General features: G+C 47.8%; 1 pseudogene; it reads right to left on the bottom strand.

The window, feature by feature from the left end:
• Positions 1–17,368: 17,368 nt before the first annotated feature.
• Positions 17,369–25,356, bottom strand: LOC119922495 (annotated as a pseudogene).
• Between the last annotated feature and the right edge of the window lie 1,170 nt (positions 25,357–26,526).

Here is a 26,526-nt window from a genome sequence, read left to right on the forward strand (position 1 = left end):
CAACATCGTCCAGTAATTCTTTGACGTCCCTTCCCTGTTGAAGATCTCTTGCTCCAAGGACCACATCTCCATGGATGTGAGCAGCAGCGGTGGGGTAGTTTTTGGTGTCATCTGCGTCGTCTTCATCTCTTCTCCTACGTGCGCATCTTCCGGGCCTTGCTGAGGATGCCGGCCGCCGAGAGCCGGGGAGTCCACCTGCCTGCCTCACCTCGCCGTCGTCACTGTCTTCCTCTCGGCTGGAGTGGTTGACTACATTAAGCTCGTGTCAGACTCCCCTTCGATCCTGGAACTGCTGGTGTCCGTGTTCTATACCGTGGTGCCCCCCACTCTGAGCCCCCTCATCTACAGCCTGAGGAACGGGGATATGAAAGCCGTCCTGGGGAGAGTCTTAAAGGGGAGATTTCTTCTCCCTCCTCTAAGGGACAAAATGTCTGTTTGCTTTTGCTGACTATGCCATTCCTCAATAGGGTTCTGCCCATGGGGTTAGCCATATAAAGAGCTTTCCAAAGAGAAACTCCAGCGTTTGAGGATTTTTCAATGACAGAGGCTGATAAGACGTGTGTGACTGTAAGCCCGGTGTGGGGAGGGATTGTCTCTCTTGTTTCTGAATGGTACTTTCCAAGCACTTAGTACCGTGCTCTGCACACCGTAAGCACTCAATAAATATGATGGAATGAATGAATTAATTAATGACAAGTGATTGCTTGAGCGGCATCATGGCTTAGTGGAATGAGCATGTGGTTGTGAGTCATGAGATTTGAAAGATCTGCCCGATTCTGCCACTGGCCTAATGTATGACCTTGGTTCAGCTACGTAACCTCTCTGGGTCTCACTGTAAAATTGGGGTTCAATATGTTCCCTCTCTTTCTCTTACAATCTGAGGTCCCCCGGGTCAGGAAACGTGTCCTATCTGATTAGTTTTTGTCTACTCCAGCAATTGGCAGTGTTTTGCAAATATTCTTCACAAATTCAGTAATGATAATGTGAAGTACCTTCACACATAAATTCATTCATCTAATGGAAAAAGAATGGGCCTGGTAGACAGTAATACCTGGATTCTAATCCTGTCTTCGCTCCTTGTCTGCTGTGTGACCTGGGGCCAGTCACTTACTCTCTCAATGCCTCGGTTATTCACCTGAAAAATGGGGTTTACAACTGTGAGCACGCTATGGTGCATGGACTATGCCCAACCTGATGAGCCTGTATCCACCCCAGTGCTTAGTATAGTACCTGGCACATAATGAGCACTTAAAAATATCATAAAATAAACAAGCAACAACAACAAAAAGCCACGTATTCGTCAAACTGATTCCATTTGCTCACATATCTGTATTCACACTTGTACACACACAAACACAGGCATATCTCATCATTCATCTAGTCCTTTCCTATAACATCGCTCAGCCTACATCTCTCCTTTCGTCAACCTCCTGTCATGACAAATTTTCACAAACAACAAAAACTCGCAATCGACTTGAATGCTCTCCACCCTATGACTGTATTCACCCCCTTACCATCGTTCAACTCGTCTTCTCAGCTTTCAAAGCAACTTTATAGCTGTTACTCACGATCGACTCTCCCGTTTCCATCCTAGCCTGGAGCTCCCCCTCTTATCAGCTCAAAATCAGAGAGAGCAAAGTTCTTTCCGAATTCTGAGCTCTGCTAAAATCCCCCCCTCCTCCAACCAGCTACTCCGATTCATTTCCCAGACCTATAAACCGACTTCACCTAACTCAAGTGTGAATCAGCTCAAGTCCATCCTCATTTAGTGGAAAAGGCATGGGCTCAGGAGTTCTCTTCTTGACTGTGAGCTCCTTGAGGGGAGCATACATATCTACCAGCTCTGTTCCATTGTACTCTCCCAAGCAGACTTGGATCCTAATCCTGACTCTGCCCCTTTGCTGCTATGGGACCTTGGGCAAGTCACTTCACTTCTCTGGGCCTCAGTTTCTTCATCTGTAAAATGGCATGCAATAATTGTATATTCATCTTTTCATTCATTTTTTTCTTCTAGAAGGGGCAGGGAATGTGTCTGCTATGATGTTATAAAGTAGATAGTGCACTTCCCCTCTGCCTTCAACCATGCCCACGTCTCCCCCATCCTAAAAAGATCCTCTCTTGATCCCAATGCCCCTTCCAGTTATCACCCTATCTCCCTCCTACCCTTCCTTTCCAAACTCCTAAAGCGAGTCGATTGCACTCGCTGCCTCGAATTCGTCAACTCCAGCTCTCTCCTGGACTCCCTCAAATCTGGCTTACGTCTCCTCCATTCCAAAACTGGCATCTCAAAGGTCACCAATGACCTCCTTCTTGCCAAATCCAATGGCTCCTACTCCATCATAATTCTCCTCTACCTCTCAGCTGCCTTCGACCCTGTGGACCACCCCTTTCACCTCAACAAGCTATCCAAACTTGGCTTCACAGACTCCGTCCTCTCCTGGTTCTCCTCTTATCTCTCCGGCCGTTCATTCATGGTCTCCTTCTCAGGCTCCTCCCCCTACCATCCCCTAACTGTAGGGGTTCCTCAAGGGTCAGTTCTCGGTCCCCTTCTGTTCTCCATCTATACTCACTCCCTTGGTGAACTCATTCGCTCCCACGGCTTAAACTATCATCTCTACGCAGATGACCCCCCCAATTTACATCTCTGCCGCTGCTCTCTCTCCCTCCCTCCAGGCTTGTATCTCCTCCTGCCTTCACTACATCTCCATCTGGATGTTTGCCCACCACCTAAAACTCAGCATGTCCAAGTCTGTGCTCCTTATCTTCCTTCCCAAACCCTGTCCTCTCCCTGACTTTCCCATCACTGTGGATGGCACTACCATTCTTCCCATCTCACAAGCCTTGGTGTCTTCCTTGATTCCACTCTCTCATTCACCCCACACATCCAATCTGTCACTAATCACTGCCGGTCTCACCTTCACAACATCGCCAAAATCCGCCCTTTCCTCTCCATGCAAACCACAACCTTATCCCGACTGGATAACCACTACCTATCCCTACTAGGTTACTGCATTTGCCTCCTTTCTGATCTCCCATCCTCCTATCTCTCCCCACTTCAGTCTATACTTCACTCTGCTGCCCGGATTATCTTTCTACAGAAACGCTCTGGGCATGTCACGCCCTCTTCAAAAATCTCCAGTGGTTGCCTATCAACCTTCGCATGAAGCAAAAACTCCTCACTATTGTTTTCAAAGCTCTCCATCCCCTTGCCCCCTTCTACCTCACCTCCCTTCTCTCCTTCTCCAGCCCAGCCTGCACACTCCCCTCCTCTGCCACCGCTAACCTCCTCACTGAGCCTCGTTCTCACCTGTCCCGCCATCCACCCCTGGACCACGTCCTACCTCTGGCGTGGAATGCCCTCCCTCCTCACAACCGCCAAACTAGCTCTCTTCCCCTGTTCAAAACTCTACTGAGAGCTCACCTCCTCCAGGAGGCCTTCCCAAACTGAGTTCCCCCTTTTCCTCTGTCCCTTCTCCCTTTCCTCTGCCCTACCCCCTTCCCTTCCCCACAGCACTTGTGTATATTTGTACATATTTATTACTCGATTTATTTTATTGATGATGCATATATAGAGAATAATATTTATTTATTTTGATGCTATTGATGCCTGTCTACTTAATAATAATAATAATAATGCTGGTATTTGTTAAGCACTTACTATGTGCGAATAATAATAATAATAATGTTATTTGGTAAGCACTTACTATGTACAAAGCACTGTTCTAAGCGCTGGGGGATACAAGGTGATCAGGGTGTCCCACGGGGGGCTCACAGTCTTAATCCCCATTTTCCAGATGAGGGAACTGAGGTACAGAGAAGTGAAGTGACTTGCCCAAAGTCGCACAGCTGACAATTGGCAGAGCTGGGATTTGAACCCATGACTTCTGACTCCAAAGCCCTGGCTCTTTCCACTGAGCCACTCTGCTTGTTCTGTTTTGTAGTCTGCCTCCCCCTTCTAGACTGTAAGCCCGTTGTTGGGTAGGGATTGTCTCTGTTGCCGAATTGTACTTTCCAAGTGCTTAGTACAGTGCTCTGTACACAGTAAGCGCTCAATAAATACGATTGAATGAATGAATTAGAACCCAGGTCCTCTTGACTCCCGGGCCCGTGCTCTTTCCACTAAGCAACACTACTTCTAATTGAAAGAAATTGTGACTCTGACCCTGGTCATCCCAGTTCCCTATTGAAATTTTCCTCATCTTTCCCCAGGTCCTCTCCGGACTCACCGGGCCCACCCTGGGCTGGGGAGCATCGACCTCTGCTGAGAGAGAGATTCACTCCATCTCGTCGTCCTGGACGCTGGTGGCAGTGACAGGAAGGTCTGGTGAGGGGTAAGAGCTGTAAGGATCCTCCCTCCCCCTCGCGGCTCTCCGGCTGACTGTGCCGTCCCCTCAGATGACGGACGGGTTATTTCCTGGGGGATTCCCCGTGGGAAAACGGGCCCGGGGCTCCGCTGAGACGGCTGACCGTCCGGGAAACTCGGAAGGCCGGGATCACGGTCTCCCCGTGGTCTTGGCCCTCACAACCTAAATAACTATCCATTCCCGTGTGGTTCCCACTCTGGAACTCCTTCCTCTGACAACATCAACAGTCTAATCATCATTCCCTTACTGTGATTGATTCATTCATTCATTCAATCATATTTATTGAATGCTTACTGTGTGCCGATCACTATACTACTACTACTACTACTACTACTACTACTACTACTACTACTACTACTACTACTAATGATGATGTCATTTATTAAGCGCTTACTATGTGCAAAGCACTGTTCTAAGCGCTGGGGAGGTTACAAGGTGATCCCACAGGGGGTTCACAGACTTAATCCCCATTTTACAGATGAGGGACCTGAGGCCCAGAGAAGTGAAGTGACTTGTCCAAAGTCACACAGCTGACAAGTGGCGGAGCCGGGATTTGAACCCATGACGTCTGACTCCAAATCCCGAGCTCTTTCTACTTAGCCACGCTGCTTCTCTAACTAAGTGTTGGGAAAGTACAATTCGGCAACAGAGAGAGACAATCCCTACACAACGATGGGCTCGGAGTCTAGGAAGGGGAGCCAGACAACAAAACAAATCAAGTAGACAGGCGTCAATATTATCCAAATAGATAGAGTTATAGATATATGCACATTATTAATAAAGTAAATAGATTAATAATAGCGTTCTGGTTAAGCTCTGAGATTTGGAGCATCATCCCATGCCAGGGCTCGGGACCATCTGAAATCTGCAGCAATCCAATTTAGACATTCCCCTCTAGATCTCTAGATTGTAGGCTTATCATGGGCAGGAAATGTGGCTACCCACCCCATTACATTGTTACATTGTTATATCGTAGTCTTCCAAGCGCTTACTACCAAGGTCTGAACATAGTAAGCACTCAGTAAAAAAGATCTATTGATTGATGTGCATTATCTTCCCCTACTGAATTTCTATCTGCATTCTCCATCCCTCCCAAGCTCACCATCTCACTGTGCCTCGTTCCCAACTCCCCCGACTCAGACCCATACCTCACCACCTTTTCCTCGCTTGCAATTCCCTCTTCCTTCATATCCACCAGATCACAGGGCTTCCCATCTTCCAAACTCCTTCCTGAAACTCTATTAAATCCAAGGGACCTTCCCTGATTTTATTTTTCATAATGGTACGTGGTAAGTGTTTACTATTTTCCAGGGACCGTTCTAAGCGCTGATGTACCCACAAGATAGTCAAGTTGGACACAGTCCCTGTCCCACATAGGACTTCCGGTCTTAATCCCCATTTTACAGATGAGGTAGTTGAGGCAAGAAGTGAAATGACTTTCTCAAGGTCACATGGCAGACAAGCGGTGGAGGCAGAATTAGAAGCCAGGTCCTCTGACTCCCAGGTGCATGCTCTATCAACTGGGCTATGCTACTTCCCTGTGCTTCCCTGTCTCAGGGTGCTTAATTGTCTTGTCCTGGGCCTATGTAAAATGCCCCCTCCCCATCCTTAATAATAATGATAACAATAATAATAATCGTGGTATTTGATAAGCGTTTATTATGTGCCGTGCACTGTACAAGCGCTGGAGTGGATAGAAGCAAATTGGATTAGACAAGTCCCTGTCCCATATGAGCTCACAGTTTCAACCCCCATTTTACAGCTGAGGGAACTGAGGCCCAGAGAAGTTAAGAGACTTGCCCAAGGTCACATGCCAGACAAGTAGCCGAACTGGGATTAGAACCCGCGACCCCTGATTCCCAAGCCCGTGCTCTGGACCGATGGATGGATGGATGAATAGATGAATGGTTGGAAGGATGGATGGATAGAAGGAAGGAAGGATGGATTGATGAGAGAGGATGGATTTAACAAGAAAGATGGAGCTGCATTCATCCTTTCTTCCCTTCTCCCATACTACCTCACATTTTCCAACTTTCATTCCCACCCCCAGAATCATGCTAGAGCATATGGTTATATTTTCATAGTCATTACTAATAATTATATCATTATCATATTTATTAAGAAGTTGTGTGCCTAAATTGTTCCACTTGCTGGAGTATCAACAAAAGAATCAGTTCAGACATAATTTCTGTCCCACAGGGGCTCAGAGTTTAAGAGGAAGAGAGACCCTTGAGAAGGAGCGTGGATCAGTGGAAGGAGCACGGGCTTTGGAGTCACAGGTCATGGGTTTAAATCCCGCCTCCGCCAGTTGTCAGCTTTGTGACTTTGGGCAAGTCACTTAACTTCTCTGTGCCTCAGTGACCTCATCCGTAAAATGGGGATAAAGACTTTGAGCCCCCCGAGGGACAACCTGATCACCTTGTAACCTCCCCAACGCTTAGAACAGTGTTTTGCACATAGTGAGCACTTAGTAAATGACATTATTATTATTATTATCCAAGGGATGTTAGGTCACTGCTCCTAGGTCACAAAGCAGGCCAGTAGCAGAGCTGGCATCAGAACTCAAGTCTCAATCAATCAATCAATCATATTTATTGAGCACTTACTCTGGGCCCAGCACAGTACAAAGCACTTGGAAAGGTTCAATATAACAGAGTTGGTAGACCCGTTCCCTGCCCACGATGATCTTACAGTCTAGAACGATTCCCATTCCTTTAGGCCATGATCAAATTTAAAAAAAACATTATGTTATTTGTTAAGCATTTGCTATGTGCCAAGCACTGTTCTAAGAAACTTGGGATAGATACGAGGTCATCAGGTTGCCCCACGTGGGGTTCACAGTCTTAACCTCCATTTTACAGATGAGCTTACTGAGACACGGAGGAGTTAAGTGGCTCACCCAAGGTCACACAGAAGACAAGTGGCAGAGCAGGGCTTAGAACCACCCCTAAACACAATTTACTGTTTGAGGAAGTACTAAGCACTTGGGTAAGTTCAGTTTACCAGAGTTGCTAAATGCATTCCCTGTCCACAATGAGCTAACAGTCTACAGGGACTCCCCTTCCTTTAGGCCACGATGCCTCCCCAAAACTGGACTGTCAGTCCTACTTCAGTCTTAGCCGCCTCCCTCCCAGACTTTGACACAGAGTAACAAGCTCTGTGCATGTTACTCCCCTCCTCAAAAATCTCCAGTGGCTACCAATCAACCTGCGCATCAGGCAGAAACTCCTCACCCTCAGCTTCAAGGCTCTCCATCACCTCGCCCCCTCCTACCTCACCTCCCTTCTCTCCTTATACAACCCAGCCCGCACCCTCCGCTCCTCTGCTGCTAATCTCCTCACCATGCCTCATTCTCCCCTGTCTCGCCATCGACCCCCGGCCCACATCATCTCCCTGGCCTGGAATGCCCTCCCTCCCCACATCCGCCAAGCTAGCTCTCTTCCTCCCTTCAAGGCCCTACTGAGAGCTCACCTCCTCCAGGAGGCCTTTCCAGACTGAGTCCCCTCCTTCCTCTCCCCCTGGTCCCCCTCTCCATCACCCCCATCTCACCTCCTTCCCTTCCCCACAGCACCTGTATATATGTATGTACATATTTTTACTCTATTTATTTTACTTGTAAATATCTATTCTATTTTTAATTTGTTAATATGTTTGGTTTTGTTCTCTGTCTCCCCCTTCTAGACTGTGAGCCCACTGTTGGGTAGGGACTGTCTCTATATGTCGCCAACTTGTACTTCCCAAGCGCTTAGTACAGTGCTCTGCACACAGTAAGCGCTCAATAAATACGATTGATTGATTGACAATTCATCAAGGTACAGCGTTTTCTGTGAACCCTGTAGGACAGCTAAGTATCTGGCTAGGTCTAAGGGCAATTCCTTGGTTAAGTGGTGGGGTGAAATGTTTGCACAAGGAAAGAGACATTTTGTCTCAGAGTGGAAGCCGGGCGAGTGACCCTTTTAGGATCCTGCCCATGGCGGCCTTCATGTCCCTGTTCCTCAGGCTCTAGATGAGGGGGTTCAGGGTGGGGGGCACCACAGAGTAGAACACGGACACCAGCAGATTCACGATCGAGGAGGAGTTCGAGGGCGGCTTGATGTAGGCAAATACCACCGTCAAGATGAAAACAGTGACAACGGCGAGGTGGGGCAGGCAGGTAGAGAAGGCTTTGGCCCGGCCCTCGGCGGCCGGCACCCTCAGGACGGCCCGGAAGATGCGCATGTACGAGACGATGATGAGAATGAAGCAGGTGACACCTATCACTACCCCAGTGGTGACGCTCACGTCGACGATGACGTGGTCCTTGGAGCAGGAGATCTTCAGCAGGGAGGGGACTTCACAGAAAAACTGCTGGACGATGTTGGACCCACAGAAGGACAGGGAGAGCGTCCCAGATGAACACATTACTGCAAACAGGCCCCCACTGAACCACGAGGCGGCCGCCACCTTCCCACAAGCCACTCTGTTAATGATGACCTCGTAGCTCAGGGGGAGGCAGATGGCGGCGTAGCGGTCATAGGACATCGCCGTGAGGATAAAATATTCTGCACCTGCAAAGAAAATCACCAGACAAACCTGTGCTCCACAGCAAAAATAGGAGATTTCTCTACGGTCCGTCAGGGAGTTGTGAATGGATTGGGGGACAGTGACGGAAATGTAGCAGAGATCGGCCACTGACAGGTTCCTGAGGAAGACGTACATGGGTGTGTGGAGGCGCCGGTCGAGGACGGTAGCGGCGATGATGAGGAGGTTCCCCGTCAGGACCGCCAGGTAGACCAGGAGGAACAAAGCGGCGTGGACCAGCTGTAGCTCCTGGACCTCCGAGAATCCCAGCAGGAGGAATCCTGTCACCGTGGAGATGTTGGGCATTTTTGGAAAGCAGCATTGACTTTCTGCAGTGGGTGAGGGAAGAGCCAAAGTTAGAGTCCATTGATGAACTGAGTGAAGAAACTGACAAGACACTTGCTGGTGATTCTCTGTGGAAAGGAGACAGTAATTGAATTCAAAATGATCTTTGAGTTTCATATCCAGCAGGGATAAGAAAAGATCCATATTTTCACATTAGTTTGGTCGATTTAAAGGGAATCCCTGAGATTGTCCCACCTCAGCCACCCCAACAGAGTTGCTAGACACGTTCCCTACCCACATCGAGTTTACAGTCTGGAGGGAGATCTTTTTCTATCTTCGTCTTCACCTCTCCCCGTGTCTGAACTGGTTCGCTGCTTCCATTACCCAATACTTTGCATGCACGCATACACACAGACACACACATACACCCAGACACACACACACACACACACACACACACACACACACACACAGAGCTTCTAGCACAGGGAACCTGATTGCAGCAGCTCCTGAAAAGTGGAAAATGAATTCATTAAGTAATATTTATTAAGCTCTTACTGGGTGCAGAACTCTGTACTAAATGCTGGGGAGAGTACAATAGAATAATAACCAGACACAGTCCCTGCCCACAATGAGCATACAGTCTAGAGGAATAACAGATTGTAGTTGGATTGATTTCAGTGAATGTCTGATCACTGGCTTCAGTGCCATCCACCTGTTCTAACTCTTCTCATTAACCACGCTCTTCAAACAACACCCCAAAAAGAACTTCTTTACGTGACTTGCTTTAGACGCTTCCTCCTCCCACCTCTGGCTCCCAGCCTTCCTTTGGCTTGGAAATTCACCCTTTTCAATTCCCCAGCCCGAAGATATCCCACCCTAGAAAACCCTCGGGAATTCCACCTTCTCAAGGAGGATTTAGTTAATTCACTTCTTCCCACCATATGTCAGTGACCATCTCCAGACGTAATGCATCCGCAGATCCTCAGGATATTGATGCTGAAGGTAAGATTGATTACTCTAGACTGTAAGCTCCTTGAAGAAACTTATCTTCCAACTATTTTATATTGTATTCCTCCAAGCATTTAGTACAGTGCTCTGCACACAGTAAGCGCTCAATAAGTGTCTCCGATTGGTTGACTGATTAATGTCTGCTTCCCCCATAGACGGTGAGCTCCTTGTGGGCAGGAAACATGTCTACCAACACTTTTATAGGTTGCTCTCCTCAGCACTCAGTTTAGTGCTCTTCACAAATTAAGCACTGAATGTATGATTATCAACCACTAATAATAATAACAGTAATATTTGTTAAATGCCTACTATGTGCCACGTACTGTTCCAAGCGTTGGGGGGGGATAGAAGGTAATCAAATTGTCCCACCTGGGGCTCACAGTCTTAATCCCCATTATACAGATGAGGTAACGGAGGCACAGAGAAGTTAAATGACTTGCCCGACGTCACACAGCTGACAAGTGGCAGAGCTGGAATTAGAAGTCACGACCTCTGACTCCCATGCCTGCGCTCTTTCCACTAAGCCACTCTGCTTGTTATCAACATATCCACTGTTCCATTCTTTTCTCCTCCCAGTTGTAAAGGAAATTTTGCCTATCTAGCCTATTCGATTTGGAAGTCTTTGATCAGGCCTTTTACCTCTCTTTTTATGGTATTTCTTAAGCACACATTGTGTACCAGACACTGTACTAATATCTGGTGTGAATACAAGGAAATTTGGTGGGTCACCGTCCCACATAGGGTTCACAGTTTCAGTCCCCATCTCACAGATGAGGGAAACGAGGCATAGAGAAGCGAAGCAACTTGCCCCAAATCACCCAGAAGAGAAGCAGCCTGGTCCAGTGGAAAGAGCACGGGCCTGGGCTCTATTTCCAGCTCTGCGAATTGATTGCATCGTGACCTTGGGCAAGTTACTCACCTTCTCTGTGCCTCAGTTCTTCTATTCTCCCTCATGCTCGGTCTGTGAGCCCCAGGAGATACAGGGATTGTGTCCAACCTGATTAACTTCCCCAGTGCTTAGAACAATGTTTGACACATAGTAAGTGCATAACAAATACCATTTAAAAAATGAAAAAGACGGGGAGCCGTTATTAGAACTCAAAGCCTGTGACTCTCAGCCCATGCTTTATCCGCTAGGCCACACTGTTTCTCTCTTGCATCCGTCCAAGATTTAGGGGAGAAGTCTCGTGAGGAGGAATTGGTGCTGAATCGTCTGGCTGGTGCAGTCTCAGTCATACCGTCTTGTCCCTGCCCGGATGGTTGAAGTCACCACGGCCCGGGGCTGACGCCATGCCATAATGCCGTAGCCCGGCAGCCACGGTAGCCGGGCTTTGGGTGGTGGATGGAGGGGGCCATGGGGCTACCGTAGGGGTAAATGTTTTCTCTCTGCTTGTGTATGCAGTCCTGGTTCCAACTCCACCCTGGACCTCAGGTACGAACTTCTTCCCAGAGTGACCCTCACACTCACATCAATTAGCTTGATAGTCCCTCCCTGTCCCTCCCCACCCTTGGTCACTCTCACCGGGCAATCCTGGGGCTGCGGGAGCCCTGACCTGCTCTGGGATCGGCTGGTCCCCCCTTTCTCCTTGGACACCTGGATGCAGCTGCCACGGAGGGATGGTGAGGAGCCGTCAGCCCCTCTCTGCTCTCCCGCGGACACTGAGTTGCGAATTCCAGACAGGGCCCCCGTCCCCTTTGATAAAGCCACCGCTGCCCAGAGGTGGGTCCCCTGAGGACCGGATCCTGGCAACTCGTCCCCGCAGTCCTTGAGTCCCCACAGAGATGAGGATCCAGTGACGGCATGGCGTTTCCATGGCCATGGCATCCTCACGGTTCCCTCTGTTAGTGACCATCTGGGTCAATGGGTGGGCTCTTCAGCTTCTTTTGTTTCTTCGGTGTTACCTGTTAAGTGTTTACTATGTGCCAAGCACTAGACTAAGTGCTGGGATGTGATACAAGCTAATCAGGTTGGACCCAGTCCCTGTCCCACATGGGGGTCACAGTCTCAATCCCCATTTTCCAGACGAGGGAACTGAAGCCAAGAGAAGTGAAGAGACTTGCCCAAGGTCCCATAGCAGAAAGATAGCAGGGCCTAGATTAGAACCCAGGTCATTCTGAATTCCAGGTCTACGCTCTAACGACTAGGCCATGCTGCTTCTCTGAGTTTCATCTTGCTCATGACCTCAAACAAAATCAGTTGTATTTTTTGACGTCTTCGGATTGCGAATCTAGAGAGAACAAGAAATGACGCTAAATCCATCCTAGGCCCCTTCCCCGGGCTGGCATGGGGAAATCAACTCAGAGAAGCATCATGAGAAGCAGCATGGCTTAGTGGCAAGAGCACAGGCTTGGGAGTCAAAGGATATGGTTTCTAATCCCGCCTCCACCACTTGTCTGCTGTGTGACTTTGGGCAAGCCATTTAACTTCTCTGGGCCTCTGTTACCACATCTGGAAAAAGGGGATTAAGACTGTGAACCCCTAGTGGGACAACCTGATGACGTTGTATCTACTCCAGCTCTTAGAACACTGCTTGACACATAGAAAGCCATTAACAAATGCAATTATTATTATTGTTATTATTAGTATCAGCTTCGGAGGGGCTGAGGGGTTCTGAGAATGGGGTGATGGGAAGGAATCATGGCTACTGGGTGGGTGAACACGACGGGAAAATCCCTGGTTTCAGAAGGAATAGGTTGGAGCCTAGGGGACGTCCTCTTCTATCTCAGAGCTGAGACATTGTACTAAACTGGGGTGAGGCGGTCACTGCATTCTCTTCTCTGAATGGCCCTGCCCACTTTCAAAATATCTCAGTGATGGAAAATGGAGAAATAATCTGTCAGCCAACATTTCCTCGTCCCCCCTTCCAGTCCATCAGAGCACAGCTTTCCCCATCTTCAAAGCCTTCCATCACCCTGCCACTTCCAGGATGCCTTTCACAGTTCGCTTTTCTTCTCCTTAAATCATCTTCTCCCAACTACCAATCAGCATCTTAGACCACTTCTCCATTTTTGCACTCACACCCACCATTATAGTTCTGTACATAATGGCTTTTATAAAATATACTCTTGAAGAACATAGTCATCGATTTACCACTCTTTTCATTCTCCTCTTCGTCCTCTCATTAATTAATTCTGTGTCTATCTACCCTGTTAGATTTTAAGCTCTTGGAAAGCAAGGATGGTGTTTAATTTATTTTGAGCTCTCTGAAATGTTCACTACAGTACTTTACAACCAGGATGCATTCAACAAATATCATTGATTGATGAATGGATGAATTGATAGATGGATGCATGGATGGGTTGTTGGATGGATGGATGGGTGGGTGGATGGATGGATGGTAGATCAGGAGGAACAGTGCTACGTGAACCAGCTTCAGCTTCCGGACCTCCGAGAATCCCAGCAAGAGGAATCCCGTCACCGCGGAGATATTGGGCATTTTGGGGAGACAGCATTGACTTTCTGCAATGGATGAGGGAAGAGCCAAAGATAGAGTCAATTGATTGCATGAGTGAAGAAACTGACTGGACACTTAATGGTGATTTTCTATGGAGAGGAGACAGTTATTGAATTCAAAATGATCTCTGAGTTCAACGAGGAGACATTGAACAATTCTGGGAAATGATGTCGACTCACTGCACAGGAGGAGGGAGGGAAGAATTCAATTTAGAGCCGTTGATGTTGGGGGTGAAGGAATATAACTACATCAATCAATTCTACCTATTGAGTACCTACAAAGGACGCGGTATTAATACATATAATAACTGCCCCTAGAGAGCTTCCATTCTACTGGAAGCACCAAGCTTCGAACTGTGTAGATGCAGGGTGCTATTGGGAAGAACACAGGCCTGGGAGTCGGAGGACCTGGGTTCTGACCCCACATCTACCAGTTCTCTGCTGCAAATCTATGGGAAAGTGGCTTAATTTCTCAACGCCTCAGTTTTCTCAATAGTAAAATGAGGAATCCCTCTTGGGACACGGACGTTTGTATACCAGCTTGCCCAGAATCTCCCCCAGCACTTATTACTTTGCTTGGCACGTAGTAAGCACTTAATATCAAGAGAATCATTTTGGGTTGAGGAGACCGAAACTTAAATGAATAGCAGAGGTCAGAGAACGTGAAGATAGGTACATGACTGTTGTGAAATTTTTTTGCTGATTCTAGAGTCAAACAAGACGTGTCTTTATACATGAATTCATCCTTTTAGTGGAGAGAGAACGGGTCTGGTAGACAGAAGGACCTGGATTCTAATCCTGTCTCCACCCCTCGTCTGCTGTATGGCCTGGGGCCACTCACTTACTTTCTCTGTACCTCAGTTAACTCATCTGTAAATTGGGGATTATGACTGAAAGCACTATGTAGGACATGGACTAGGTCCAACCTGATTAGCGTATATCCATCCCAGTGCTTAATACAGTACCTGGCATGTAACAAACACTTAACGATATCATAAAACAAACAGCAAAAATAAAACTCACGTATACATCAAACTGATTCCATTTGCTCAATTTCTGCATTCACACTTGAACTCATACAAACACAAGCATACTTCATCATTCATCTAGTCCTTTCCTAAAGCATACCTCAGCCTACATCTCTCCTCTCTTCAGCCTAGTCTGGTGACTAGTTGCGTCTTTTCTCAAGGAACAAAAACTCACAATCGGCTTGAAGGCTCTCTGCCCTATGACTGCACTTCATCCCCTTTCCATCGTTCAACTCATCTTCTCAGCTCTCAAAGCAACTTTCTACTTGTTACTCACAATCGACTCTCCCGTTTCCAACCTAGCCTGGAACTCCCTCTCTTAACGGCTCAAAATCAGAGAGAGCACAGTTGATTCCGAATTCTAAGCACTGCTAACCCCACCTCCTCCAACCAGCCCTCTAAACCCACTTCACCTAATTCAAGCGCGAATCAACTCATTTCCATCCTCATTTACTGGAAAAAGCATCGGCCCAGGAGTTCTCTTCTTGACTGTGAGCTCCTTGAGGGGAGCATACACATCTCCCAGCTCTGTTCTATTCTGTTCTACTCTCTCAAGTATAGTTCAGTGGGAGTAAGAGGACTTGGATTCTAATCCGGCCTCTGTCCCTTTGCTGCTGCGGGACCTTGGGCAAGTAGCCTCACTTACCCGGGCCTCAGTTTCCTCATCTGTAAAATGACACACAATAATTACACATTCATCTTTCCATTCTTTCTTTCCTTCTAGAAGGGGCTGGGAATGTGTATGTAATGGTGTTCTAAAGAGTATAGAGAACGGGTTGGGGAGTCAGAAGGAGTCAGAAGGACCTAAGTTCTAATTCCGTCTCTGCCTCATGTCTCTGTGTGACCATGGGCAAGTCTTTCAACTTCTCTGAGTCTCAGTTACCTCATCTGTAAAATGGGGGTTAAGACTGTGAGCCCCATGTGGAACAAGGACTGTATCCAACCTGCTTAACGTGTATGTAACCCAGAGTTTGGGACAGTGCTTGGGACAGAGTACGTGCTTAACAAGTACTACTCTCATTATTATCACTCTCCAATAGCTTAGTTGACACAATAAGCGCTCAGTCAATATGATTCAAGATTAATCGATCGATAATAAATTATAACGCGTCAACCTAGCCCAGTAGGCTGGAAAGTTCTTGAGGGCAGGTATTACAGCCTTTCCCACTATTTGTCTTCTCCCAACATTTGGGAAGAACTCTTACAGGGAGAAATTACCCACAGTGGCAGTGGCTGTCGAAAGTTGTCCACGCTCGTCAGCCCTGCCTGTCATTGACCCTCTGCAAGGGATTCTTGGACCCACTGAAGGCCAAAGTGACTGTCCACGGTGCTGAAACTTTCCTGGAGCACTGTAGCCCGGCGGGTAGTTGGCATGGTAAGCAGGGTGGCTCAGTGGAAAGAGCATGGGCTTTGAACTCAGAGATCATGGGTACAAATCCCGGCTCTGCCACTTGCCAGATGTGTGACTTTGTGCAAGTCACTTCACTTTTCTGGGCCTCAATTACCGCATCTGTAAAATGGGGATTAAGACTGTGAGCCTCCCATGGGACAACCCGATCACTTTGTAACCTCCCCAGCGCTTAGAACAGTGCTTTGCACATAGTGAGCGCTTACGAAATGCCATTATTATTATTATTATTACTATTATTATTATCATGGTAGCGAGGTTTGAGGAGGAAGGAGGAGGGGGGTGTGACGGTTGGGGGTTACTGAACTGGAAATCACCTCCCCTCCTGCTAGCACCCCTGCCCCGCTGTGCCCCGCGGCCCTGGTCCAAATCCCAACTTCGGCCCCAGACTGGCTCCATCTCTTCCATCTTCATCCTGGTCTCCCCCACCCCTCCATCACACTCACCCCCGGTCACTCTCACGGGGACAGCGTGGGGTTGGGGGTCGCTGACCTCTGCAGGACTGGGCTGGTACCTTCTTTATCCTCAGATTCATGGGTTTGGTCAGCCAGGAAGGAGCAGAGAGGAGCCCTCGATCCCTCTCCGCTCTGCCTCAGACTCTGACAAGCTCTCCAAACAGGCCCCCGTCACCATAGATAAAGCAGGAGCTGCTCTGAGGGGGATCCCTGGAGGAGGGCTAGGGGCCCTGCCGAGGGAACCTCATGACTTGAACGAGCCAAACACCCTTTGGTGACGTGGTTCCCGAGGCTTCTGGGAGAAGAGGGTCCGTTTCCTGCTGCATCAGCGATGATGCGTGTCCCCGGCGTTCCCATGGAAATAGTGGCATCTGCATCCCAGCGTTCCAACGGTCCCTGTTTTTACCAACAGTCTTTAGCCACTGTGAATGGTTTCACCTTTGTCTAATTCCCAACCTGAGTCACTCAATCTGTCAGTCAATCAGTCCACTGTAACTTTTTCTGCTGGCCTTTGGGAACTGCCTATTATATATCAGGCACGATACTAAGTTGCTGGATAGATACAAGCTAATTCATTCATTCATTCAATCGTATTTATTGAGTACTTACTGTGTGCAGAGCACTGTACTAAGCACTTGGGAAGTACAAGCTAATCAGATTGGTCCCTGTCCCCCGTGGGGCTCACATCACAATCCCCATTTTACAGATGAGGGAACTGAGGCTCAGAGAAGTGAAGTGATTTGCCCAAACTCACACAGCAGACAAGTGGGGGAGTCAGGATTAGAACGCGGTACTTCCGTACTCTATCCACTAGGCCGCATGCTTTTCTTGGCTTTCTGGGATCAAGATACCCGGTCACTTTACCCGAGCGGGACTTAATTGGATTGGAGGCCAGGCGGCTTCCCTGGGAATCTCTGGAAAATCTATGTTGGAACTAGGTGATTCCTTTTTCTGGATTGCACTTTTCCTCAGGTCGCCCTGAATAATCAAAAACGGGCAGACTACAGGAAAGGTGAACCCTAACCCCATTTGGCAGTTCACCAGCAGAGGGGATTCTTCTTTCACGTTGAATATAACACTCAGCATGATAGATGGTCGCACATAAAAGACGCCATAGAGGGAAACCAGGGCTACCACCCTCTTGGCCGCCCTGACCTTGGGCAGCGCCCCGGGGGAGCATTCTGGGCCGAGGAGATGGCGGGCCCACCCGTGATTGTCTGTACAGGATAAACACCAACTAGCGGCTGGGATTAGAATAAAGGTCCTTCTGAGTCCCAGGCCCAAGTTCTAATCTGCTGTGTGACCTTGGGCAAGTCTCTTCACTTCTCTGGGCCTCAGTTACCTCATCTGTAAAATGGTTATGAAGACTGTGAGCCCCATGTGGGACAACCTGATTACTTTGTATCTACTCTAGCTCTTAGAACAATGCTAGGCACATAGTAAGCGCCTGACAAATACCATAATTATTATTATTAATAAAAGATGCCTTTGGCAAAACATGGCAATATCAGAAGAGAAGCCTACAGGTGTCAGAAATGTCACAGCCCTTACTAAGTGTGGTATTTGTTAAGCTTTTACTAGGCGTCAGGCACAGAACTAAGCACTGAGGTAGAAACAAGCTGGTTGGAAACAATTCACATCCCAAATGGGGATCGCGGTCTTCATCCCCATTTTACAGATGAGATAAATAGAGGCCCAGAGAAGTCAAGCGGCTAGCCTAAGGTCACACAGCAGACATGTGACAGAGCCGGGATTAGAATCCAGGTCCTTCTGAGTCACAGGCATGAGATCTAACCATTAGGTGATACTGTTTCCCCCTTGTTTGGGGAGGACCCATGGCCTGAAACAGGTAGGTGGCCCAGTTGGCCCAGGATCGGAGATCTTCAGAGCCCAAAGGCTCCCTCAGGCGGACTCAAGGCTGGCCCTATTTGGGGGCCCTCCCCAGGGCCCCTCACACCCGGGGATGTTCGTTGGAGAAGACCGGTCCAGTCAGAGAACAGTACTGCGCCGGGAGAGAGTCCGCCACGGTTAAAATCCGTGTTATTTACCGGTCTTCCACCTCAGAGAGCCAGAATTGCTGGATGTAAGAACAACCGATTGGCGAGGAAAAGGAGAAAGCAGCGGAGACCACAAGACTCCAAACTACAGCAGGTAAGCGAGGGTAACCATCGTCGATGATATTTATTGATCGCCTAGTGTGTGTGGAGCACTGTACTAAGCGATTGGGAGAGTACAATGGAACAGAGTTGGTAGACACATTCCCTGCCCACAATGAGTTTACAATCTGGAGGGTGAGAAGTTGATGAGTTGGTTATGATAAGTACGGAATTGGGTGGTTATTCAAGCAGCCTGGCCCAATGGAAAGAGCCCAGGCCTGGAAGCTGGGAGACTTGGATTCTAATCCCTCCTCCATCACTAGTCTGCTGTGGGACCTTGGGCAAGTCACGTCACTTCACTTCTCTGTACCTCGGTTCTCTCTTCTGTAAAAGCGGTTTGGGGTTGCTAGGAAGGAATGTGGGAGTTAATAGGGATGGCTTGTTAGAAGAGGTGAGATTTTAGGGAGACCGAAGTCTGATGAATTTTTGAGGGACAGGACTTTCAAATTAAGGACACTGTGAGGCTGGGGATGCAGGAGAGAGGATTAAAAGGGAAGTACAATTAAGCAGTTAGATTGCATGGAACAAAAAAACAAAAAGAGAGGAGAAATGATATGTAATAATAATTGTGGTATTTTATTAAACGGTTACTGGGTACCAAGCACTACAGTAGATATAGATGGTCAGGTAAGACAGACTTCATGCCAGATGGAGCTCAGAGACCAAAAGGGAGGGAGAACAGGCATTGATCGCCATTTTACAGATGAGCAAACTGAGGTACGGAGAACTTAAGTGAGTTGTTCAAGGTCACACAGTAAACAAGTGGCAGAGCCAGGATTGGAACCTAGGCTCTCTGACTCCCAGGACCTAACCATCCTAGTTGGGTTGGACACTTCAAAAAATGAGCTATAAAACAGTGGAGAAGGATGGGGACAGAGGCAATTCATTCAACCTTATTTATTGAGCTCTTACCGTGTGCAAAGCACTGTACTAAGCGTTTGGGAGAGTACAATACAACAGCAAAAGACACATTCCCTGCTCACAACAAACTCACGGTCTAGAGACAATGTGGTGGAGGGCTGATACAGTAGTGTAGTGGCTATATAATGAGAGCTTGGATTAGGGTGGTAATTCTTTGGGTGAGGAGAGATTCTGGGAACTGTTGAAGAGGAACAATAGGCAAGATTTATCAGGAAATTGTCTTTCAATTTCCATCCTGAATGAGGAACAGAGGAGGACTCCAGGTCTTTGGGACAGAGAAAATCGGTGTCATTTTCAGAGAGGGGAAAGTTGGATATGGGGACGGGCTCAGGGTGGAAAATGAGTAGCTTGGTTTTAAAACAGAAGCAGTGTCGCCTAGTGGAAAGAGCCCAGGCCTGAGTGTTAGAGGAACTGGGTTCTTATCCAGGCTCTTCCAATTGCTGACTGTGTGACCTTGGGCAGGTCACTTCACTTCTCTGTGCCTTAGTTCTCCTGTTGTCCTTCCTATTTAGACTGTGGGTCCCTTGTGGGCCAAGGACTGCGTCCAACCTAATTAATTTGTATCTACCCCAGTATTTAGAAGAGCGTCCGACACATAGTAAACGCTTAACAAATGCCACTAAAAATGTCAAGTAGGAGGTAACTGGATATTTTCTAGACTGTGAGCCCACTGTTGGGTAAGGACCGTCTCTATGTGTTGCCAACTTGTACTTCCCAAGCGCTTAGTACAGTGCTCTGCACACAGTAAGCGCTCAATAAATAAGATCTATTGATTGGATATTCAAGGGGAGGAGTTTGGAGCCAAGAGAGGTGGGATTGGGGAGATGAGGAATTCTACTGCCCAGGTTTTTCTCGTGATTTTCTTGGCGGGAACGGAGTTGGCCCTGATGACCGTCAGGTCCCACTCCCTCTTCGTGGCCATCTGCCGCCCCCACGCTCTGACATCATCATGTACCATAGGGCCTGGGCCTCCATGCTAACCACCTCCTGGCTCAATAGCCATCTGAACGTCTCCCTCTACACTACCAGCATCTTCTCCCTGTCCTTCTGTGGCCCCAACGTTGCCCACCAGTTCTTCTGCAATGGCCCCCAGTTGCTGAGGCCCACCTGCTCCTCTAGCCAAGTCGCCGAAAACCTGAGTTTAGCCACGACCGTCGGCTTACCCTTCTCCTTCTTCGTGCTTCGTGGTCTCGTACGTGTTGAGGATGCCGGCCGTCGAGGGCCGGGCCAAAGCCTTACCCTTCTCCTTCTTCGTGCTTCGTGGTCTCGTACGTGTTGAGGATGCCGGCCGTCGAGGGCCGGGCCAAAGCCTTCACCTGCCTGCCCCACCTCGCCATCGTCACCCTTTCCTTCACTTCCGGCTCCTCTACCTACATGAAGCCGATATCCGACTCCCCCTCGGCACTGGATCTGCTGTTGTCTGTCTTCCACCTTGTGGTGCCCCCCCACCCTCGACCCCCTTATCTACAGCCTGAGGAACCAGGACGTGAAGGCCGCCATGGAAAAACTTTTAGGGCAGGAACCGCCCCAGGGAACTTTCCTTTAGTTTGTCAGCTCCTTGGGAGCAGGCGTGCTGTTGACGGACGATGCCCTGGAATAAAAATAATTAGTAATTATGGTGTTTGTTAAGCACGTACTGTGTGCCAAGTATTCATGGGCTGGAAAAGCAGCAATCCATCAGTTAATCAATTGTATTTATTGAGTGCTTGCTGCACGCAACTAAGCACTTGGAAGAGTACACTATGACAGAGTTGATAGACTTGTTTCCTTCTCACAAACAAGAGCCTAGTGGAAAGAGTATAGCCCTGGGAGTCCGAATAAGTCAGTCGTATTTATTGAGTGCTCACTGTGTGCAGAGCACTGTACTAAGCGCTTGGGAAAGTCCAATATAACAGCAGACACTTTCCCTGGATCCTAATTCTGCCTCCACCGCTTGTTTGCTGGGTGGTCTTGGGAAAGTCACTTAACTTCTCTGTGCCTCGGTTTCCTCACTTGTAGAACAGGGATTCAATGCATCTCCTCCCTCCCCCTTAGACCGTGAACTCCCTGTAGGGGGAGAGGTACGGTGTTAGACCTGATTACCGTGTATCTACCCCAATGCTCAGCACAGTGCTTGGCTCAGAGTAAGTGCTTAACAAACACATTTATTATCTTCCCTGAAATCAAAACCCTTGTGGTCCCAGTCTTTTGCTTACCGATTTTCATTACCCAGCAGCAGCATGGCGCAGTGGATAGAGCATGTGCCTGGGAGTCATAAGGTGCTGGGTTCTAATTCCCACTCTGCCACTTCTCTGCTGTGTGACCTTGGACAAGTCACTTCACTTCTCTGTGCCTCTGTTACCTTAAAGTGGGGACTAAGACTATGAGCCCCACATGGAACAGGGACTGTGTCTACCCCGATTTGCTTGTATCCACCCCGGTGGTTAGTAGAGTACTTGGCACATAGTAAGCACTTAACAAATGCCATCATTATTATTATGACCCACAATCATTAACCTTTTGTTGACCTTCCACATTCCACCTCTTGCTACGGGTCACACATACTTGGGGGATAGAGGCAAGAATTTTTAAAATATTATTTATTAGGTGCTTACTATATGTGAAACACTCTTCCTGGAGCTTGGATAGATATGAATCAATTAGGTTGGACACAATCTCTATCCCACATGGGGCTCATAGTCTAAATAGGAGGGAGAACGGGAGAACTGAAGCACAGAGAAGTAAAGTGACTTACCCAAAGTCACACAGCAGACAAATGGCAAAGCTGGGATGATAACCCAGGTGCTCTGTTTCCCTGGCCTGGGCTCTTTCCACTAGGGCACGCTGCTTCTCAAGGTAAAACCTCACGAAAAGCAATGACTATCAAATCCTCATTGACACAAGAGTCATTTGGGTCCACTTATTGGGAAATATTTCTAGCCACTCACAGATTTATTTCAAAAGAACACATTGAGTTAGGGCTGAGATCAAAATTTCAATTTTCAGGATTGAGAACAGATTGAGTAAATGCAAATGAACTGCTAACTCTCCGTCATTGAAACTTTAGTCCATTGATCAAATCACCTATAAATAAGGCACACATAAAATAATGGACCAGGTCGGTCCTATGAGCAATATTATTATTATCATCGTCATTAATAATAAGAATAATAATATTTACTATTTACCAGCGCTTAGGACAGTGCTTGACACATAGAAAGTGCTCAGCAAATACCATTAATAAATTATCCGGTACTTACTATGTGCTAAACTCTGGGGTAAATACAAGGCTATGAGATTGGAAATAGTCCCTGGCTCACACGGGGTTCACAAAATCTATCTTAACCCATTTTACAGATGAAGAAACTGTGGCCCAGTAAGGGAAAATGACTTGCCTAAGGTTACACAGAAGACCAGAGACTTGAACAAGGGTCTCTTGAATCTCATGGCCACTAGGCAACACTATCAATCAATCAATCAATCAATGGTATTTATTGAGCGCTTACTGTGCACAGAGCACTGTACTAATTACTCGGGAAAGTCCAATGGAACAGAATTCCTACTATTCTCTGTCCTACTATTTCTGCCCTTTCATTGAGTCTCACCCCTAGCAGGTCTTTCCAGGATAGTCACCTCGATAGTTACATTTTTAATAATAATAATAATAATAATAATCATGGCATTTTTAAACACTTACTGTGTACCAAGCACTGTTGAAGCGCTGATCATTTTACCAATCATTTACTGATCATTTTAACGCTAAGCATCATTTTACCAACTGATGGCCTATAATAACCTCATCCAGGCTTTTCTACTGTACTTAATCAATGATCAATGATATTTATTAAGCACTTATTGTGCTCAGAGCACTGTACTAAGCACTTGGGAAAGTACAATACAACAGAGATGGTAGACATGTTCCTTGCCTACAAGCTAAGAATCTTCAGGGGAAGACAGGCATAAAAGTAGACAGCGGAAAGGGTAAATAGTACACTATTAAGATTATTTAGAGTAATCAGTTAATCATGCTTTTTGAGCACTTACCGTGTGAAGAGCACTGTGCTATGATCTTGGGAGAGTACAATAAAACAGAATTGGTAGACATATTCTTTCCCCACACCAAGCTTACAGTCCAAAAGGGGAGACAGACATTAATCTATCCATCAATGGTATTTATTGAATGATTACTGTGTGCAAAGCACTGTACTACGCACTTGGGAGAATACACTATAACAGACACACTTCCTGCACACTAGGAGCTTGCGGTCTAGACGGGGAAGCAGAAATTGATCACAGCGAAGGTGGGAAAGTTGATTAACACACATCCTGTAGCACAGAGTGCCTCATCAATGGATACATACGTCTCTGAGTGTAAATCAGGATACGAAGCTTAGGATTCCTTGGATCTGTGCCTCTGGGGGTATTTTAGAAAAGCAGCTTGGCCTAGTAGAGAGAACATGGGCCTGGGAGTCAGAGGACCTGGGTTCTAATCCTGGCTCTGCAACTTATGGGCAGTGTGACCTTAGTCAACTCAACTTCTCCACACCTCAGTTTCCTCGATACCTGTTCTTCCTCCTACTTAGACTGTGAGCCCCATGTGGGCCCTGCTTATCTTGTACCTAAACCCAGAGCTTAGTTCAGTGCTAGGCACGTGGTAAGCGCTTAACTGATACCACAATTATTCTCACTGTCCGATTTTTGTCCAGATATCTGTTCCCCTTCCGTGGAGAGCTGTCTGTTTTAGTTGCTACCTTTCCCGCCCTTCTCCATAACTCTAGGTCAATTTGATTAAAGATGTTAGCACTTTCTGAACTCTGGTCTTTCCCCAGAATCCTCCTCACCGCCCCCTTCACGTCCTTGTTTCTCAGGGAGTAGATGAGCGGGTTTAGGATGGGGGTGACCACGGTGTAGAAAAGGTTCAGGAACTTGTCAAAAGTCCCAGAGAAGGAGCTGTTGGGCCAGATGTAGACCACCGTGATGGACCCGTAGAAGAGAGTGACCACAAGGAGGTGGGACCCACAGGTGCCCAGGGCCTTCCTCCGTACCCGGGGAGACTTGATCCTCAGCACGGCCCGGGCGATGGACCCATAGGAGACCGTGATCAGGCTCAAGGGCAGGAGAATCAGGACCAGAGTGCCCACGAAGAGCTGGATCTCATTGGCCCGGAAGTCCACACAGACCAGCTTGAGGATGGTGGGGATCTCGCAGAGGAAGTGGGGAAGTCACCGGTGTCCGCAGCGGGGCAGGCGGACGATGACGGTGGCCTGAATCGCGGTGTCCCCTACCCCGCTCAGCCAAGCTAATCCCACCAGGGCCCGGCAGAGCCGCGGCTGCATGACGGTGGTGTAGTGAAGGGGTAGGCAGACGGCGACGTGATGGTCCAATGCCATGATGGCCAGAATGATGCACTCCGTCGACCCCAGGGCCAGGGAGACGTAGAGCTGGACCACACAACCGACCACGGTAATGGTCTTGGAGGGCCCCTGGAGGTGCCACAGAAGCTGGGAGACGATGCTGGTGGTGAAGCAGAGGTCCACGAGGGAGAGGTGAGACAGGAAGAAGTACATGGGCATATGGAGACAGAAATCCAGGCGGGTCACCAAAATGATGGCGGTGTTGCCCACCAGGGTTAGGAGGTAGAAGATCAAGACAACCACGAAGAGGATCTTCTCTAACTGGGGCTGAGCAGATAAAGCCACCAAGACAAAGTCCTCCCCAGAAGTGTCATTCAGCATCGTCCTTGTAGGAATAGTGAGGGAGGATGGAAAAAGGGATGGGGAAAGAGGAAAAGGAGGGGAAAATGAGAGAGAGGGAGTAAGAGAAAGAGAGAGGAAGGGAAAAAGTGTGTGTGTGTGTGTGTGAGAGAGAGAGAGAGAGAGAGAGAGAGAGAGAGAGTGAGGGAGAGTCCAAGGGAGAGAAAAAGTGAGAGGGAAAGAAAGAGAAAGAAAAGGAGTGGTTGAGAGAAAGTGTGAGGAGAGAAAGCTCAAGAGAAAACATGAGGTAAAGAGAGTACGAGGGCAAGAAAAAGCAAGACAGAGAGAGGGGAAAAATCATTAGGGGGAGAAAAACGAGAGAGCAAGAGAGAGTGAAAGGGAGAGAAAAAGAAAGAGGGAGGAAACAGAGGGAGTGGGTGAAAACGGTGCGAGAGTGAGAGGAAGAGAAAACTAAGAGAAAGAGTGAAGGGAAAAGCATAAAGGAGAGAAAAAGCGAGAAAGAGGGAGTGAGGGAGAGCAAGTGAGAGGGAGAAAAAGGATGAGAGAGAGTGAGGGGGAGACGAGCAAGAGGGAGTGAGAGAGAGCATAAGGGAGAGAAAAAGTGAGGGAAAGGGGAAAGAGTGAGAGGGAGAGAAAAAGCGGGACATAGTGAGAGGGAGAACGCAGCCTGAGAGAGCAAGAGAGAAAAACAAGAGACGGAGAGAGCAAGGGAATCGAGAAGGAGAGGGAAAGAAAAATTGAGAGTGGGGGAAAAAGAGTGAGACAGAGAAAAAAGTGCAAGAGTAAATGAGAGGGAGAGAAAAACGAAAGGGAGAGAGTGATAGAAAAATATCAAGAGGACGAGAGAAAAAATGAGAGTGAGCAGGAGGAAAAGAGAGGAAAGGTGAGAAGTGTATGAAGGAGTGAAATGGAGAGAAAAACAGGAAAGAGCAAGTGAGAAGGAGAACCAGAAAAAAAACAAGTCAGTAGTAATAGTAGTAGAAGCAGCATAGTTTAGTGGAAAGAGCACGGGCTTGGGAGTCAGAAGTCATGGGTTCTAATCCCAGCTCCACCACTTGTCAGCTTTGTGACTTTGGGCAAGTCACTTAACTTCTCTGGGCCTCGCCTATAAAATGGGGATTAAGACTGTTAGCCCCACGTGGGACAACCTAATGACCTTGTATTTACCCCAGTGCTTAGAACAGTGCTTGG

The sequence above is a fragment of the Tachyglossus aculeatus genome, unplaced genomic scaffold, assembly GCF_015852505.1.
Source record: "Tachyglossus aculeatus isolate mTacAcu1 unplaced genomic scaffold, mTacAcu1.pri scaffold_105_arrow_ctg1, whole genome shotgun sequence".
NCBI lineage: Eukaryota > Metazoa > Chordata > Mammalia > Monotremata > Tachyglossidae > Tachyglossus > Tachyglossus aculeatus.